Source organism: Choloepus didactylus, chromosome 14, assembly GCF_015220235.1.
Source record: "Choloepus didactylus isolate mChoDid1 chromosome 14, mChoDid1.pri, whole genome shotgun sequence".
NCBI classification, from domain to species: domain Eukaryota; kingdom Metazoa; phylum Chordata; class Mammalia; order Pilosa; family Megalonychidae; genus Choloepus; species Choloepus didactylus.
In genome coordinates this window covers 40,058,485-40,073,207 of record NC_051320.1, presented here as the reverse complement: position 1 = coordinate 40,073,207, position 14,723 = coordinate 40,058,485, and the positions used below count along the sequence as shown (strand labels likewise).

Genomic DNA, 14,723 nt, shown 5'->3' with positions numbered 1-14,723 from the left:
TCTTCAGGAAGAAAGCATCACCTTGATAATGCCTTGATTTGGACATTTTCCTGGTCTCAAAACTATAAGCTAATTAAATTCCAATTATTCAAGCCAAACCATTTCATGGTATTTGCTTTAAGCAGCCTAGGGAAATAAAACAATAGCAGACATTGATAGTTGCATATGCAAAAGCCATCCCCACCCCCTGTCCTCCTTGCTGACATTGGCCAGATTTTCTTCAGCGGAAATCCCCTTTATAGGACCATGTGATTCCCTAAGCCAATCAGGGCAAACCCATTCCCTTTCCTCATTATCAGTTTAGAATTCAAGCAGATACGATGTGATGGTACTTGTGCTTGTTTGAATCTATTATGTGCCCCACAAAAGACATGTTCTTTTAATCCAATCTTGTGTGGGCAGACCTATTGTGGGTGGGACATATTGGTTAGATGTGACCCCACCCATTCAAGGTGGGTCTTAATTAGTTTGCTAGAGTCTTTAAGAGAGCTCACACACAGAGAGCACAGAGATGCTTGGAAAGAAAATGCCCAGAGACACTTTGGAGATAGCTGTTGAGAGTAGAACCGGGAGAGAAGCTAAGAGAGGAAATCCAGAGTTTGCCCCAGAGAAGCTAAGAGAGGACCCCAGATGCTTAGAGAGAAATGCCCTGGGAGAAATAAGCAAGGATACACTGGAGCTGAGAGAGAGAAGCTAAGACAGAAGCCCAGAGACATTTTGGAGATAGCTGCTAGAACCAGAAGCTAATCTCAGGAGAGGCCCAGCAGATTCTGGCCAGGTGCCTTCCCATTTGACAGAGGAACCCCAGATGCCATTGGCCTTTCTTCAGTGAAGGTATCCTCTTCTTGATGCCTTAGTTTGGATAACTTCTACGGCCTTAGAACTATGAATTTGTAACCTAATATATCCCCTTTATAAAAGCCAATCCATTTCTGGTATTTTGCATTCTGGCAGATTTAGCAAACTGGAACAGTACCTCTGCTTAAGGGCTTCTGAAAGAGTTCCTCATGGCTAAAGAGACACATCTATTCTCTCCTCCCCCCAAATCCACTTGACCTTGCCTACATGACACTAGTACTGAGGCAGCCATCTTGAGGTCATAAGGTAGGATAGACAACATGCTGAAGATAACAGGGTAAAAAGAGGATAAAATGTACACTGAGTGATTGAATTACCCAAACTCTAACAATCTTCTTTGGAAATTCTAATGTGTGATCATAAAGATTCCTACTAGATTTACTATCCTTGAGGTCAGAGGCTGTTTTATGCATCTTTGCTTTGCCTCAAGCAACCAACAGTGTTGTCCACTACTGTTGTGAAAGATGAGTTAATCTAAGAGCTGGGGTTTATATGCAGCTAAAAGTACCAAAAAATATTATTTGGTACTGATTTATACATGCTGCATTCTTACTGCTTTCACTTTATTCTTATCAACATAGGATCATTATGTTGAACAAGAAGTGGGTATTTTTGCCTGTATGAATCACAAAATCTAACTTTATAGTGCTTTCGAGAACACCTAATATAATTAAATGAAGTGTTATTAAATTTTAATTGTGTGCTATTCAAAATTAATCAGTTCCATAACCAAAATCATGCTCAGGAAATGATCACCAAAAATTTTTTAAAAGCTCTTTGACGACTTCAAATTATGTTTTATTTTAAAAGAGTTTAGTATATATTTTTCTCCTGCAGAAATAGGGAGCTCTCTGTTCTTATTTTTTATTGATGAGAATACAGATCAATGAAGAGTCTAGATACAAAGAATGGTAGTTTCCTGAATTTCAAATTCTTGAAAAAGTTGGTGAGTTTAAATCATTGAATTTATGGGTATAGAATGAGAATAAACATTTATACATGCTGAAATTAAAAAGAAAGAGATCCACTAGGAAAACAACAACAGTTTGTTTTAACAATGTTTATGCAAACTGTAGAAAGGATATATCACAAAATAATAAATCATTAAGATTTTGCTTTTACTCTGATCATACTAGAAAACACATGTAACAGGTAGAAAATATTTTCCTAATTTTCTACCTAATTTTTGATGTAACTAATACAAGATTTCATTATAAGTATCAATAATAACTTGACTATACTTACAGAGATAAAATTTATCTTTCTTATTTTAGAGCATGATATTATAAAAATACATCCTGAAAGAAGTCTAACAAGTGATTTAGAGTACATGAAAGAATTTTATAAAAGAACATTACCAGTTCAATTCCACCTCTTTGTCAGTCATAACTTCTAGAAATGAATATAAATTGCAAACAAGGGATTTAAGCAGACTTAGGATAGAGATGCCAAAAAGTAAATGGATTTGCAAGAGAAGATTTTAGATGCTATTTCTTGGAAAGCAGAGTAAAGATGGCTTTGGTGAAATTCTGATAGAAACATGCACTTTGGACTTTCCAAATGTATGATTACCTGTCTCTAAATTAACAAAAAGTGGAAGATATGGGCTTTATGTACATCAATAATCACATCTGCAATTCCTCCACATGAAAATAAATTTACAAAATACTCTAGTCTTTGTTTTGCATTCACGTTTGGACTAAATAGTATCAGTTACGCTAAAAGCTAATTCTTTCCCCAAATTTTAATTAGCTATTATTATCAAGGAAACCTACAATTTTCATTAAAGTTAAAAATTCCAGGAGGTATTCTATAAAATTTTAATATTTGTGTACTTGATTTGGAACAATTTTCCCAAGTTCTGGCAAAGCATAATGTAGTCAATTTCTCACTTATATTAAATATTAAGAATTGGCTTTAAATTATGCTGCAAATGGACTATCTTTGCTTTTGTATTATACTCCATCATAAATTTACAAGTATCCCCACCATCCTTTAATATGCAAAGTCTATTTAATTGGGCTTAGATTATCAAGAACTTGGCTAGCTAATTCAACCAGTTTTGATATATGGGTAGATCTCTGTAATGTTAGTAGTTTTTTGTTTTTTTTTTTAAGGATAAGGCACTGACTTGGTTCAAATTTCACATGATACAAAAAAAGTATTTACTGAAGTTTTTCTCAAACAGCTCTTCCCTAGACACGCAAGTCCTCTTCCCACAGGTTACAAATTATTTCAGTCTCTCATATATAATTCCAGGTATATATTTTTGCATATTAAAAACATATAAATATACTTTGCAACCCTTTTATAAAAATAGCTTTATACAGATGATATAAAATTAAACACACTGCTCTGTATATGGCTTGTCTCAGTATAACCGGAATAATATCCCTCATCAGTATACAAGGCTTCCTCAATCCTTTAAAAGGTGCATTTTCTACTGTGTGGACCAATCTAATTTACATAACCACTATCCCTCACATATATATATATATATATATATATATATATATATATATATATATATATATGTATATGTATATGAAAATTCTGTACCTATAGGAAAATTCTTAGATCGATTGTGTGGATATACATACTTTATTTAATCACCATTATATTGAAGGGCGCATTGTTTCCAATCTTTTTTTTAATCACAAATAATGTTGAGTGAATAAATTTTTATCTCTGTTCTCTTGTACTTGTGGGAATATACCCACAGGAAAGTTCTTAGGCATGGTAATTTCCATAACAGTTGCCAAATTACACTCTAGCCATACATAGGAACACCTGTCTCTCCAAAGCCATGCCATAGAGAGAGACTTTGAAACCATTTGATATGTTTAAAATCTGTTTGTTTTCTGTGGACAGTTTGTTATTATCTTTACCCCATTTTTCTAATGATTTTTTCCTTGTAGAAACTCTTTATATACATTAGTGAAATACATATCACAATCTGTTACTTTGTATTTTGTTTTTAGTGATTTTGCATGGAAAAATTTTAATGTGTTTACCTGTTATATTTTCATTGAGTTTTGCATATTGTATCGTACTCAGAAAAACTTTGCCCACTGCGAGTTATATTTATCTACTCTATATGTATTTCCGTATCTATCTGTAGCTATGTCACTAACTATAACTATGTCTATACCTAAATATATATGAATGCAGACATACACATACATATATAATCATTGTAGTCATCTAATATTTTTCTTGGTTAATATCTTCTATTTTTTTGCTCAATTTAGAAACTTGAAAAAAAATCAAAGGTTTTATATAACATGGTTCCAATTTTTTTCCAGGTGGACGCAAGAATATCCCAAACAATTTATTGCATAATCCATCTGATTTGATGATATGAATGACACCTTTAATTTCATATTAAATTAGAAAATTTAAGTCTGAGGTCTACTACCTCTATCTCAACAATTTGGATATTCAGTATTTCCCTTATATTAATTTTCTAGAAATTCTACAATATTTTAGGATTATTTTTTCTAAGAATATTTTGAAGATAGTATTTTTAGTTTTTAATTTCTAAAGGTAGGATTTTTACTTTTTAACTTTGTTGTTAATTTCTTGTTTTAGTACATTATTATTACAGATTGATTTCTGTACTACTACTTTGGCTACTTAATTGAGGCTGCCTTTATGATCCACGGTGTTATCAATTCCAATGAATGTTCTGTCAATACTAAAAAGAAGGTATATTTGTTCTTTTCAGGATATAGCAGTATAGAGATACTGCTAATTAAATTAATTATATTATTTTGGTATGCTTTCAGCTTTGTTTAGTTTATCATTAATTAATTCATGCTTTCTACTAATAATATGGTTCTATTCTATTCCATTGTATCTCCTACAGATTTTCATTTTATGGATGTTGGTGCTATATTATTTGCATACAGATTATTATTATAATTGCTATAACTTCATTCTCTCATATATATTTTAGGATTATAAACTGTTCATCTTTATATAAATCAGTAATTTTTGCTCTCAGGTCAACATTTTGAGGTATAAGGTCACACTCTTTTCTTTTTTTTTTTTTTTTTAAAAGTCTTTATATAGACACATTGTTGGTTCCTACCTGATTTATCATCCCTTAAATTGAGTTTTTCCTGGATGATCGAAATGCATGTGGTGTGTATTGAGGAGAGCTCAGAGTTATGCTAAGATGAGTGGAATTGCTTTTTTCTGACCCAGGGTTTCGTGGGAGGTTCAACTAGCCTTTGCTTCTTACCAACCGAAGGAGATAGGCAGCTATTCCCACCCCCACCCCCCCCCCCCACATACAATTCAAGTTCCCCTGCTGTAGAGACAGACTGCTTCCTGAAAATACGGTTTTTGTGTTGTATGCTCATTTATCTTTGAGGCCTCTGCTTCTGGGAAATAAACTATATTCTGAAAAGTCCCTGATTCAAACCAGTGCATCCCATTTCTACCTCTGCAAACACAGGATCTGAATCTCTGTCTCAGAATGTGCTCTGTAACTTTGAAAAGAGAACTTGATTGGTTTTCTGGGATGTGCAGCTATGGAAATCTTTTCCCCTCTTCCTCCTTCATTCACCTCTGCTCCCTCTCCATGTTTTTGGCAGCACTTCCTACTTATTGTCACCAAAGATATAATTAGAAACTTGTTTTCTATTCTTCCTGTAGTCTTGAGTAATTTTCAGAATAAGGAGGAATGTTTGTTCTGAATGTTGTTTTGAATTGATACTATTTTAGTAGAGGAAGTTAATTTCATATATTTATTTATAGTTGTACTTTTATTTTTTTAATTGGCTATGAAGAGTGAAAACATATAAACTGGAATTGGGAAGGGAAGGACAACTTTCCAATCTCCCTTTTATTTTCTGCTTGATCCAGGTTAATCCTCAGTTTGAGCTCTGACTCATGAAACTCAGAGAAGACTCATTATAGCTGACAGGTCTGCATTTCCCTTTGTGTTAAAACAAACATCTGTTCCCGCGGGCTTACAGATTGAGTTATTACATTATGGATCAAGGTGAATTATACATATAAGTGACTGAATCAAAACAGAAGGAAGAAAGACAAAGATACTCTTCATATAAGCACACAGAAGAATTCCCAAATAGAATTTCCATGTTCTTAACTCAGAGAAGTTCACTATTCCTCCCACTATTCCTCCCACATAGCAACATCTGCCATTTTGAGTCCTCCAATCACTGGTGGCCTCAAGTTACAGCGGCTGCTTGTGAAGGAAGCTTCAAGCTACAGCTGCTTGCACCAGCCCCTGCCCACATAAACACTGTAACAGAACTCCTCAAATGCATGCATGCACACACACACACACACACACACACACACACACACAGATACTCAAGGTAGAAGGAACTATAAGATTTTATATTGCTTAACATGCTTTTTTCTTATCCCTATGATGCACATGCTAACACCAGGGAAAGTTCCCTTCAGGTAGTTTAAGGTGTCCTCCCCAGTTTTCTTGTTTCTGAACTTAGTACCAGAATTCTACCTTTGGGGAACAAGCTACCTAGAGTTACAAGAAGGCTTTGTTGTTCATCTTTGTTAAGGCCTGTAATCTTCACATTCTTTGGGCCACATTGCTACTTCCAAGCCTGCTTCACTGCAGGCAGTGGGAATTCCATCCGAGTTGTCCCAAGCTGAGGCAAAGGGGCCAGGCCTTGGTGTCCCTGCACCAGCCCGACAGTGACTACAGGCTGCCCCCAGAGGAGGAGGAACCTTGGCTTGGGCAGTTTGCTAAAGTTGGAGGCAATTAACACTAAGGTCCTCCAGCCGCTGGGGATGGGTGCAAGGGCCTTGAAGAATGGGTCAGGGAGGAGGTCCATCATATCCACTGCAATACCCAATCCTGATGCAGACTTGCTGGAAAATTATCTAAGAACACTTAGTCGGGTAGGCACTGTTTCAGAAACAGTCTAGCTAGGAGAACCCAAACCCAGCTTTAGAAAAAATAATTTTCCTTTTTTATCATTTATATGATTACCCAAAAACCTCATCCCAGCTAAAATATTTGCCTAAAAACCCTATTTGGCATAAAGATAACTAGGAATTTATTTTGAATATTGTTAGAATAATTTTTGTCTTTAAAAAAAGTTAGTACTTTCTGAAAATTTCTTTGCCTTAGGACATTGGAGCAACATGCTCTGCTCCTTCAGTTTTCTTCTCAAATATTGTAGAAGGCCTTCCTTCACTGCACATTAATATTTTCATTTACCTTCAGTTCCCCATCCAAATCATCCCACTGGTGTTGAACCATCAAAATAAGGGACACTGTGTAACTTCTTGGGATATATGATCATTATCCTATTCAATTTCTAGCCAGTTTGGTTTCCTTACCATTAATGGGAAAGAATGGGGATAAGGGTAAGAAGGTGAAATACAAACTTTCTTATAAATTATACATAGCAAATAATACATTATGAATCCAATTTATGCTCCTAAGTCATCTATAGATAATGGAAAATAAACTGATTCAATTCAAGGAAGTTGGAAAACATATACATTTTTTAAATGTGTTTGTTAATAGTCTAATTTCCATTCCTTTTTTTCACATTTCATACAACTAAATCTATACAGACTTTTTCCTAAGTGCTGCCCCTATATAATTTCCATTAAATTAAAGTTTATTCATATTTTCTAAATAACTCCCTGTTTTTCATCTCCTCCACTCCTGAACATTATTTTTCTTATATTATGTAAAAGAGCATCTATTGCTGAATAAAAATCAACTGAATGACTAGATAAATGATCAGAGGAAGGAATGAGAGGTATACATGAATCTTATTACTTCATGTTAAGAATTTTTAAATGAAACAATTTACAGTGAAATATAAAGCTCTCTGATTCAATTTTCATGAGAGCAAAGATTATATGCTTAACAATATTGGTTATTACATGCTTGGATGAAGGAATGAATGAATGAGTGGCATTTTTTAACTCAATAGTTTATATATAACCTAGGTTTTAAACTTAAAACAGAAGAAAAACTATCTTCCATTTTTTCCACCTCAATTTCTCATTCTGTTAGGTGAAAACACTTTTCACAAATCATCTCTGTAACTTCTGTTTCCCAAAAGTCATATGAAAATTACTTCTAATAAATAAATGACAATAATAAAAGCCTTTATCACATGGCTTTTCCAAGAACAGGAACTGTCTAATGAGTGCACCTAAATGTGGCATCTGGAATTCTCTGGAGTAAAGTTCTTATCTCAGTGTTCATAGTTCATACCTCAGTTTAATCACATATCATTCCGCTTTCATTATTGCACAATCCCATTATTCTAATTTATTGTGATACAATTTAATATTAAGAAAAATGTGGTGGCAAATAATCTAATAAAATTTACAGATGTAGAAGGGACAAAATTATCCTAGAATTTTCTTTATAAACTTGTGTGCTTGTGAGGGAAGTAGAAAATTAGAAGTCATTCATATTTTTATATATATTGGAAAATATTAGTGGTAATTCATTTTGCATAGGATGGCTCAGAATAAGATATTAGAGTGCTAATGGCTCTGAATTGATTATAAAAGAGAGAGGGAACAACTTAGTTTGTAAAAGATAGTAAATGAAGTTAAAGAATTGCTAGATACAGGATTTCACTAATAAAACATTATATTTGTAAATATTTTAACAGAAATTCAAATTGATTTATATTAAAAATTATACCTTCAAAACATGAAAAAGATGAATAGTTTTTATTTTACAAATAAATTTCTATTTGAAACAAAAAATGTCAGAGTTGAAATATATGGGGCATATAAATATACATTTACTTCTACTACTCTATAATGAAGACGGAAATGAAAATACCCATATAGCCATACCTATATACACATGATATCCTTCTCCAGCCAATGGACCATATTCTGAAAAGGAAAATGGAAATACAAAACTGTAACTCTGGCACCCAACATAAAGTATTTCATATACCTATGGTCTCTTAGAGCTCTGCTATTACTGAGTTTTAGATTCAGGTCACACATTTCTGTTTTAAATTTCTTAGCATGGTTTAATGAAAGACTCCTGAATACCTACATCTCTCCCTGATTAGCTATCTTAGAAAACTAATTAAGTAATCAATAAACAGAACTATAAGTCAATAGTACCTCTGATAAGCACACATGATCTTCAACCTACAACAACACACTTGTCAGCAATTACAGGGGAAGCTATATCTTAAAGTTCATTAAGGACACACCTGCAAGGCTATTCAATGTTATCTGGCAATGTCTTTGTACTATTTATAATGTAGCTCTTTACTTCTAAATTTTAACTCACAATTTATTTTTAAGCAAGGTAAATAATAGACAACAATTTTTCCAAATCACTGGAATAATGTAATTTAACAATAATATATTTTGGCTATCATTCATTCACTTATTCTTTTACTTAGCTAAAGTTTGTTTATTTTGTTTCTAATATGTGCCAGGTGCTGTGCTATTTACAAATTTGGGAACATCAATATTTCACTCTCTCAGCCATCAGTCAGATCAGTCTAGTGAGAGAGAAAGACATAAATACAGAGGCTTATTTAATTTATTATGATAAGTGAAAATATATCCTGAATGTGTCCTGTCCTCAACAGCTTGTCGGTAGAAATGAAACCATGTTAGTATTAATATTCAAATTCTCTGGTCCATGGACTCCTACCTACATAACCACAAGACATAAGATTCTCCATCTCAAGGTCTCCCCAATTATTTCTGGGAGTCCTTCAGGTACCTAATATAAGTTGTTGACCATTTACTTCTTACTGCTCTGCTCCAGCCTCCTTGTGAATATACCTTGTGACAAAGGCACTTGGAGGGCTTCTCACAGGGCCTCTCCTGCCAGTGCTCTTTACGGAACACGGTGGCCCCTCGCTCAGGTCTGGTCTCCTGTGTTCCAAACATGCCCACTTCACTTCTCATTGAGCCACAGCCATATGTTCTTTCGTGCAGAAATGGTGAGAACACCACTATCCCCACTCTGGCCACACACTGTCAGCTGGCACCTGAAGCGTAACCTGGTCCTGCATGGAAAAGTACATTTTGCTTTTATTTACGGCCCTCTTTTTCTCTAAGGCTTTGACCTGGTCATGAGGCAGGGTCAAGAAGCAGACAGCATGTGGTTTCTCTGTCATCCCTGATACTCCCTAGAAGACCTAGGAAGAAAAACATCCTCTTTCCAGTATTCACACCCTACCCCCACTATCCCATTCATAAAAAATCGGTCCAAGTCTATCAATGCCTGCCCCCACCCCAGAACCCAAAATCCATTTTGTTACGCTAACCTGCTGAGTTTCCTGCCTCAGTGCTTCACATGTCAATATAATCCATTGTTTAAATTTTACATACTACGTTAATTTTAACTCTCCCTCCCTCTCTCCTATATCCTCCACTAATTTATAATTACATCTCCCTGCAGATCCTCACTGCTCTTCCACAAGACCATTCTAAACTGCTATACAGACATCTTTTTTAAAATGCAAACCTGCATATCTATACAGAACCTTCAGATGGCTTTCCATTCACCTCAGGAGGAAGTCCAGCCTCCAGCCTCCAAGATGTTCCTTTTGCTCTTCAGCACAGAAGGAATCAGGTATACAAAAAGGACAAAACCTTCATATCAATAAGCAAACTCTCCGGAGCACAATACAAAGAGGTAAGAAAGTGGAGCTAATAACTTGTAAGGTTTGCAGAAATCAGAAGGCAAACACTCTACAAACCTGGAGAAAAGAAGAGTGAGGTGAGGCAGGGGCACTCGCTGAGTGTCTGGTGAACTGTTCTGTTCAACAAGTGAGTTGGGTCATTGTGTTCTAGAGAAAAGAACAAGGACCAAGAAGTGGTGATAGCAAGATTTCAGCTCAACAAAAGGAAGAATTTTCAATGATCACTGTTATCTTGATACAATGTGCAGCTGTTTCATGGAAAAAAGGTTTCAATAGGCATCAGAAGGTCCACATAGCAAGCTTCTTAAAAAACAGAAACCCTGTACCCAGGGGAAGGATGGAACAGACTGACTGTCCCCTCAAGGTCTCAGTTGCATGATAATCTTTGATAGAGTCCAGCAATGACTCCAAATTCCAAGTATTATATTAGATAATACCCCAAGAGTCTATAGAATAATTTTGATAAGTTTTGTACATATCATATCATTCATTTGTTTGTATACTTTGAGTTCATAATTAAGGTGGAAATTTTTAGTTCCCATTACTGTAAATTTTAAATTTTCAACTAAAAAAATATGCAATATTTATATTATTAAAGGACACATTTTCCAAACTGATTAACTAGTCTTCTATTTTGGAGCCCTAGTTATCTTACAAAGTAACTAGATAATTATGTTTATGAAAAAAAAATCTGCTAAAAATCTTACCACCTATTCCAGTCAAAATATGCACAATGTATGCAAATTCATAACATAAGAATGTGCAGGGGTCATTGTCTTTTTCCTTTCTATGCTGCCTTATCCCTAGAGCATAAAAACCTTTACTCTAAGATTTCACCACTTTTCAGAGTCACTTGAAAAGCCAAGGTAGTGGCACCAGTAGTGATGTCTTGGCTCCCAAATAATATATTCTTTTAAAAATCCAATTTTCTTTAAGAAATATATCAGAAGGCATGTTCTAATTGTAACAGATTTCTTTGCTTTTCTTCCTCTGGTCCATCAAATTAGTGACCTCTTTTTGTCCATTCTCAACTCTTTGTTCTCCATGGTTTCCTTCAATTTAAAATAAATAGGTTCTTATATCTGCATTTGGCCACTAGTGTGTTGTGTCTTTCATTATAGCAAGACTCTGGGTAACAGCATTTATTTCCTTTGATTATACAATAAAACATAAGCAACTGATACACTTACTTATAGCCTACAGTTTACAGGCAGTCCTTGCTTTGCAGTTAACAAGCTCAAATTTTAGTTACCAAAGGTTACTTAAATAACACCAGTAGCCCCACAATATAATTCAAATTTCAATTACCACATTATATCAACTCTAAGTAATTTCATAAAGAACGAACTTCGCTACTAGATCTGCTATGTAAATAATAAAAGTGCATCATGATTAGTTGCAAATCACATCATTTCTTCCATAGCCTTTCTTTTTGGTGATTAGTCTCTATACATCTGTTATTCAGTTCATGCACAGACAGCAAAGTATGTATTTGTATTGCCTCCTTGTCTCCCTGTGATGAAACCATTTTGCAAAAATGGATAATCACTGGCCAACAAAGTTGGAAGTGCCACAAAGCATTGAAAAGTGCTCGAAGTGAAATCTGAATAGAAGAAATTCTGACTGTGGGGATGTTTACACTGCTGCCTGTCAAGAGACTCTGTATGTACAGCCAGAGAAACTTAGTGAGGGAGAACTTATTGTCATAAATGAAGAAAGAGCTTGTGACAAAAAGGATAAAGATGTTCCAGACCAAGTGATGCCAGCAAACAACTTAAAGAAACCTTCGGAGATACCTGACAATATTGAAAGCACAATGGTTAAGATGTTGGCAGCTGATCCAAATGTAGAAAGGAGTATGATAATTTGCCAGGGCATACAAGAGATGCTTACCACATATCATAAGTTATATGATGAGAAGAAGAAAGCATTTTTTAAAAAATAAAATACTTTAGTTCTCAATATTTCTAATGTTTTAAAATACAGTGTACTACTTTCTTTTTCATTTTCTAATATATTAACAACTTAAAGTAAGAGTTTTTAATGTTTTAACAAAAACCTTTTTAAAGGTCACATAGCAATCATAATTTCTTCCATTGATTATTGATTGTTTTGCATTGTTTCTTCTTTCACAGTCATTTTTACAATATCGTACTACCATACCAAGTAAGAAATACCTGTGTTCTCTTAATCTTAATTTTACAATACTTTAATTTTAAAGTCTTCCAATTTCTTCCAGGAGCAATTCAACTGTCATCTGTAAACATGTTTATTCAGCCCTCCCATCACATATACATCTAATCCAGAAAAGCAACAATGCCAACAAATCTAAAATTCTTTAGGCAGTGAATCAAAGCTAATAATTAGCTGATCAGCATTGCATATTCATCTAGTTGTATAATGGAGTGATCCCCTTTGCCTGATTGATCGTTTTTTTTTAAGCAAAAGAAACTATCAATTACTCTCTATTTAGGCCAAACCGGGTAACCTTGGAGCAGAATTAATTTCTGTTACATGTTACTTGAGTGGTATCTCTCAGAAAAAGATGTCTCCAGCCCTAGGGAACAGGTGAAACAGGACTTTTTTTGTGACTCAGCATGTCATATTTGTGCAGGCAGAGTTCTTGAGGGTGGATGGAATAACTAGTATAAGGAGCCCGGGACATTTCTGAGGGAAGAGAAAGTTAAATGTGGTTAACATGGTAAATGTCACAGCCCTAGGAAAAATGTATCCTTAGATGTATGTGTGTGTGTGTGATATGAAAGTGCACACTAAGATAATAGCCTGGTGGCTCAGGAAACTTTTAGCTTTGAACTCTGATCTGAATTTATTGCTAGGGAAATGCTTTTGCCTTGAATAATTACATTCAGCCAGTGGCAGATGCCAAATTATGGTTTTGTGGGTAAAGCACCCTCCAATTACTTGAAAGACATATACAGTAGAATGAGGACATGCTTGTCATGCAAACACAACTTCATGCCTAATTCCCAACTCATAAACATTCTGGAGCCACCCACTTTACTTCCTCCCTGGGGACAATATTTACATTATCACTGTTGGCCACAGCCAGCACTACTCCCCCATCATCAGAGCTGCAGACAAATCCCACCACAGGAGCTTTTCCCTATCACCTCTGAGTCTCCTGGTACCAGCTACAGAATAAAAGAATAGTTTATGCTACCATGCTTCAAATTTTGGATGGGAGAGCATCCCTTCCAGAGTCAGCAAGACCAAACAATGTCAAGTTCTATATGACACAGGATTCTTGGACCTATATAAGAAACCTGGAGGTACAATGCCTATTTGCTGGAAATATTGCTATGAAATGGAATGTAATCAACAATTCTAACAAATTTATTTGTGGAAATGTGACTTTAAATTTAAAGCTATTTCATATATCATGCATCCTTCAATGCAGGGCAATGGTATCCAGAGAATAATGAGGATATAGTCCTAGTAAACAGTGAGAACAAAAACTATCTACACCCACTCCCACCCCACCTCCCACTCAGCCCATACAATAAGAATCAAAACAACATCTTGTTGTCTTTATTAGAATGAATTTATTTGTCCAGGAACTTCCTGCCCAATAAATGGTTTGATTGTTCATTACAGGAACTTCCCCCAAAGTCCAACATTTCCTCTAGAAAACATCAACAGGCAGTGGTATCCTCCATCTCAAAATCCTTGCCTTGCTGTTTCCATCAACCTTGGACTGTTGTATCTTTAAACTTACCCTATTCTAATCAAGCCCTCCCCAGATTTGAAAGACCCACCTTAGATGAAACTTTCAATCTGCAGTGAATTTTGACTTTAGCTCTCCCCACCTCAAGACAGTACCAAAGCTTTGCAAGGTGGTGTCCTCTCTTACACAGGTAAGCAATAAACTCATCTTGTCTTATCAACAGGATGTGTCACTAATGTTTGGAGAGTGAGTGACCAGGTAGGACCAAAGAACAACCTCTGCAGAACCAGTAGGAAGCCAAAGTACAACCTCTGTTGTAATCAGTCCAGAAACCTGAGGACTTGGTCAGTGACTGTCAGCTTCCCTATTTTGTGGTCTCCCTACTGTTCCAACTCAGGACCAACCAGAGAATGCCAAATATGCTCCCCAACCAATCCCACAAAATGACCCCATTCTAACTAGCCTGCCTCCAGATTTCCCAGGCTAACATCTTCCAATCAAAGTATACCTGAAGC

General features: G+C 35.3%; 1 protein-coding gene across 5 annotated transcripts in view; it reads right to left on the bottom strand.

The window, feature by feature from the left end:
• The window catches only part of RALYL (RALY RNA binding protein like), a 727,077-nt gene that overhangs the window by 606,009 nt on the left and 106,345 nt on the right, over positions 1-14,723 (bottom strand). Inside the window, exons 2-3 of one of the 5 annotated variants that reach the window (XM_037802768.1) lie at positions 10,581-10,670; positions 8,698-8,739 (exon numbers count right to left, since the gene is read on the bottom strand). The exons of the other annotated variants lie outside the window; for them this stretch is intronic. The gene's annotated coding sequence lies outside the window, so the exon portion shown is untranslated. The remainder of the gene's footprint in view (positions 1-8,697; positions 8,740-10,580; positions 10,671-14,723) is intronic. 5 annotated transcript variants of the gene reach the window in all.